Here is a 5,678-nt window from a genome sequence, read left to right as displayed (position 1 = left end):
GGGGAAGGGGGGGGGCAGGGGCTAATCCAACCCATGTCAACTCATCAAAATTCCCTATGTGGCCTCCAGACCCAAATACATTTGTTGTTGATGAAAAATATTCAAAATACATAAGCTTGTTGTTTTAGTTAAATAAAACAACTTAAATCTCATAATTTAGTTATAAATATCAAAATATATCACTGCTTTAAAATCTGTAGTGTGTACCTTCTAAAAATGAAACCTACATCTAGCTCTGCTTTGTGAAGAGCATGCATTACGGTTATATCAAACAAGAACATAGAAAACAATGATTAAATCAAGGCACCCTGCCCAGTGATGTAAGTCACGATTTAAACCGATTTGATTTAAATCAAATCCACTCTGATCAAAAACTATCAAAAGTGATGAGGGTGAATACTATCCATAATGTGTAGGAAGTATTTCAAGAATCAGACAGATTGTAGTGCTTCATTTAAAAAAAAAAAAAATCAATATCGATGTTCAGTCCTTACTTCCTAGTATCCAGACAGCTCATAAATCATTATTTCCAAGCTTGCCTTTAAAAGGTGTTTGGTAGATTTTCCTTAAGCATGAAAATATAATGCTAGTAGTTCTATGAAAAATATGCTCTTATGACATTTCTGTCCTTTATATTTGGGTGAGATTTCATTCTGGTGTATAATTAGTTTCACCCACCTAATTACCATGAGGGCATTTGGTGTACTGGGTCAGATATATCACATTTTAGGAAAGGTATGTATGTGTAGAATCCATAGATTCTGATGGGCTCAGTGTGGGGTGTGTTGATAGTAACAGCAGTGGAGATGTGCTGACAGATTAAGCAACTATTAAGAGACAAGGCTTTGTCCCATTTAATGTCTGTTGAGCAGTACAGAGTTTGCTTCTAATGAGTTGGGCAAGGTTAGGGGGTTTTTGAAAACCAGGAACAGAGGGGTTGGCAGTATCTCTCTCAAAGTCTGACCTTTGTCAAATTTAGGCTACAGTTGATGATTCTCCTAATCCAGGGGCGAGCAAAATGCAGCCCAGGGGCCCACCAGGCCATTCTATCCAGCCCACGGGGCCCCTAAAAAATTAAGAAAATTAGTATTTATCTGCCCTGGGCTGCCGGTCATGTAGCCCTCGATGGCTTGCCAAAACTCAGTAAATGGCCCTCTGCCCCAAATAATTGCCCGCCCTTGTCCTAATCAGTTCCAGAGTGGGGTGGTATGTGATCACCTGGGGTATGCAGTCACAGTGGTGGGGTTTCCTTTTGTAGTGTAGCAAATTACTACAGGATATCTGGATGGCCTCTTCAAAGGTACAGTATATTTTCTACGGGAGTGTCCTTGTTATATGAAGTCAGATTTTAGGCTGGCAAGGTGGGCATCATGAGAGAGCTCCTCACAGCATATGCAGTGGTACCCAAGAGACTGACTGTAGGTTACAGCTTTTTTTTTTGCTGTGCTTGGGACAATAGCTCATCTTGTGGGAGTGAAGTATGGCGGTCTATGGGGTGTTGTACACAGTGGCTTGCAGGGTGCCATCCTGAATATGAATTGTGGTGTCTAGAAAGTTGATGTTAGTGTAGGAGTATTCCAGAGAATTACTTTGTTTGTTTCCCTCTTTCCCCTCATGACGTTTTCAAAACTATCCTAGAGAGTGTATGTTATGACTTCTAAATATATAGGAGAATGACAATATTTCAGACTAGGGTAATATACAGGTAAACATTGTACATTTGAATTAAGAACACTTGCAAATTACTTAACATGTATATAACTGAACATAGAAGATAAAGTTACTGAGACTGATCAGTCGTTTTAAGTGTGGATAAGGATAAAAAAAATCCTTTAAAAACAGCAGGTTGATATTGCCATGTTCGAACCTAAAAAAAATTAAAGCATGGTTGGGTAGGGTTCGCATATAAATGTCACATGGAATATCTGTTTTGGTGAATTAAAAAAAAAGTGCGCCCCTGTTTAAAGATTCAAAAAGTAGACTTGTTCTTACAAATGTAAGATTATAGATTCCATTTTTACTTTGGGATGCATCCATGGTCCCAATTTAGACAATCCAACATTTTATCATTCTTTTTCATAAAGCTCTATGAATTTTGGAAATACCCTTTTTGGGGGAGAGACAGGAATATATGTTTGGATTTTGTCATTGATGCCTTGTGATCTTCTATTAATGAAAAGTATTTCTAGGAAAGTTATTAACAGTTACTGTATTTACCCCAATCCAAGACAATCCTGAATATAAAACAACCCACTCAGTAATTAGATTCTATACATGGAACATCTCAAGTTTAAAACAAAATAATTTTCCATGTATAGAAGCTAATTACTGAAGGGTCATTTTAAATTCACTCCCCCTCCCCCAAACAGTACTGGAGAGGGGGCAAGCAGTGTGGGGGGAGCAGGTGTATGGGAAAGTCAAGCAGCTTGCCCCCACCATCTATCCCCCCTATCACTCGCTCCCCTGATGCCTGCTCCCCTTTCCCCTCCCCACCTTTTATCCTTGCTCTGGTGCCAGCAGGTTTCATCCCTACTGCAGCCTAGAGCACAAGGCACAGCCCCAGCCCCAACCTGACCCTGCAGCAACCATGCCAGGGCTGCTATGGGACTGGGCTGGGGCCCTACTTTGTGCCCCAGGCTACAGCAAGCATAGAGACTGCCAGCACCAGAGCCAGGCTAAGTGGGGAAGACGGTGGCAAACGGAGAGCAGAGGCTGTGAGGGGGGGAAGGGGAAGGGGGAGATGAGGTGGGGGTTCAGAGGGAGTGGCAGGGCAGGCAGCAGCTGTGGCTCTGGTCCCACATCAGATATGGGTGGGAGCTAGACTTGCAGCAGCTACCTGCGTCACCAGCCTTATACTCAATTCCAAGATGAGACGCTTCCCCCCCACCCCCCATGTGAAACTGAGGGTTGACCTTATCTTGGAATCAAGTAAATACAGGATGTGTCAGACCTGGGCTTAGTATACATTTGATGACTTATGACTCCACCTATCAGGAATCATAGCTTGTTTGTTGCTTCCCCCCTACCTTCCCTCCCCCCGCCAATACCTCTTTTCAGTATACTCTCAAATTGACTACTATTAAATTTGTTAAAGGATAACTGACCCTCTGTACAGTGCCTCTATTAGCTGTTTTGGGCCATGCTGAAGTGGAGCTTCAGCCCTTCTTTGCAGATAGAAGGCAACTCAAAACCTCCATGTTAAATGATTATAAAAAGAGAAGACCTTTAACTATGTTTCTTGGAGGTAACCTCTGTATGTATTACAAAAGATGGGCTTTAGTAAAAAATTCATAAGGTGAATTATGAATCCTGACTCAGCCCCTACCATTGCTTTACTCAAATCCTACTTTAAGAGCTGTGACCAATACGTTACCTGATCCATTTTCTTTGAGGGAGGGCGGGCTCAAAAAGGTTACTCACTATCCCTGTTTCTATTTGATTTAGCATTGGAATCACTGGCTACAGCTCTAAAGAATAAGGGTGATATATAAAAGGCATTAAGGAAGGAGATAATGAACACAAGATCCTGCTGTATGCAGACAATGCACTAATATTTCTGTCATAGCCTGAGAGATCAGCTCCTGCCCTCTTATCATTAACCTACAATTTTACCAATGTAAGTATAAAGTTAATTGGACTAAATGTGAGTTACTTGAACAAAATAAGTATACCACAGAGGATATAGTATCCCTTATGGCAATCAGAACACATATTTGGGTATTAAAATATTCAAGCATAATATTATTGTCTATCAAAACTTTCAGAAGATTCTTGGTGTTATAATCATCGGATCTAAATAAATGGAGCAGTTTGGCAATATTCTTCTGGCATGTGTAAATATTTTTAAAAAGAAGTCTTGCCCCACCTAATTTACCTATTGGATAACCTACCAGCTGTAATCCCCCAACCCTATTTTGTTTTTAAAATCAACTGAATGTTCAACAGAACAGCCATATTGGCCAATACCGATCCAATAGCTGATATGCAGCCCAGCAGCTTGGAGAGCAGTGTCTGACCAGTAAGTCTGTGGGAAGGAAGGGGCGGAGGAAGGGGAGAGATGAAGGCCCCCATGGTGAGGGAGGGAGTGGGGCTTGGGCAGGGCACGGCATGGGATGGAACCACGAACAGCTCGCCTGAGGAGCAAGGAGGAGCAGAGCAGCTCCTGCAGTTGTGCACACCCCCAAGGAAGCATGTGCCTCCCAGATTTGTGTGCAAGGGAGGGCTGCCTGCTGTGGGCTCATGGCCAGGAGCTGCACCGGCCTCTTCCCAGTGGAGGGGCTGAGTCAGGGCTGCACTCAGGCCAGGGTGAGTAGCAGCGGCACTGGAAGGGGGGGGCTATGGGGTGGGCTACAGCCACCCCAAAATTCACCATAGCCCCCCATGCCACCACTGACCACCCTGCCCCGAATGCAGCTCCAGTCCAGCCTTCCTACCAGGAATAGACTGGTGCAGCCCCTGGCCCTCAGCAAGCAGCTTGCCCACACCCCCAGCACAAATCCAGGTGTGGCTGGGATCTTTTTTTTTTTTTTTTTTTTTTTTTTAAATGTATTACAAAAATTAAGTTTTTATATAAAATATATCTCAACTATATATGAACTATGTACATGGCTGTTGCAATAACTACAATAAGTAATAAAGGGGAAATTAAAAAAAGAAGAGGGAAGGATGGAAGAAGAAAACTGCAAAAGGACTAAATTTTTTTATTGTTAAAATAATCTAAAAACAAACAAACAAACAAACAACTTGTCCAAATGTAAAGAAAACTTTCAAAGCAGTTGAGCCTGATAAACACGACTGTCTCCATAGATGCCAGATGCACCCTCATCATACCAGATTTTGATCTTTAGATATGTCCTACTTTTCCAGTGCAGTAATATTAGCGACACAGAATTATAAGGCCTGCCGTAAGAGTTCAATCTGAGAAGGATTTCATAGACATCAGGGCTGGAAGGGGCCTCGGAAGATCATCGAGTCCAGCCCCCCGCCCAAAGGGCAGGAAGTCAGCTGGGGTCATAGGATCCCAGCAAGATAAGCATCCAGTTTGCTCTTGAAGGTGTTCAATGTAGGCGCTTGAACCACCTCCGGTGGCAGGCTGTTCCAGACCTTGGGGGCTCGGACAATAAAGAAATTCTTCCTTATGTCCAGCCTGAAACGGTCTTGTAGTAGTTTATGACCGTTCGACCTCGTCATCCCTTGGGGCGCTCTGGTGAACAAACGTTCCCCCAGATGCTGGTGGTCACCCCTGATAAACTTATAGGTGGCCATCAGATCACCCCTGAGCCTGCGCTTTTCCAGGCTAAAGAGCCCCAGGGCTCTCAGCCTGTCATCATAGGGTCTGCTTCCCTGACCTCTGATCATGCGTGTGGCTCTTCTCTGGACTCTCTCAAGCTTCTCCACATCCTTTTTGAATTGTGGAGCCCAAAACTGGACACAGTACTCCAGCTGCGGCCTCACTAAGGCCGAGTACAGGGGGAGAATGACGTCCCGGGATTTGCTTGAGAAGCATCTATGGATGCAAGCCAGCGTTTTGGTCGCTTTACTAGCCGCCGCATCGCATTGCAGGCTCATGTTCATCTTGTGGTCAATGATGACCCCCAAGTCTCTTTCTTCCATAGTGCTAGCCAACATAGCACTGCCGAGCCTATAAGGATGCTGCGGGTTTTTTTTCCCAAGGTGGA

This window comes from Alligator sinensis, unplaced genomic scaffold, assembly GCF_000455745.1.
Source record: "Alligator sinensis unplaced genomic scaffold, ASM45574v1 scaffold444_1, whole genome shotgun sequence".
In the NCBI taxonomy this organism is placed as follows: Eukaryota; Metazoa; Chordata; order Crocodylia; family Alligatoridae; genus Alligator; species Alligator sinensis.
The sequence above is the reverse complement of the archived record's forward strand: the minus strand, read 5'-3'. Positions refer to the sequence as shown.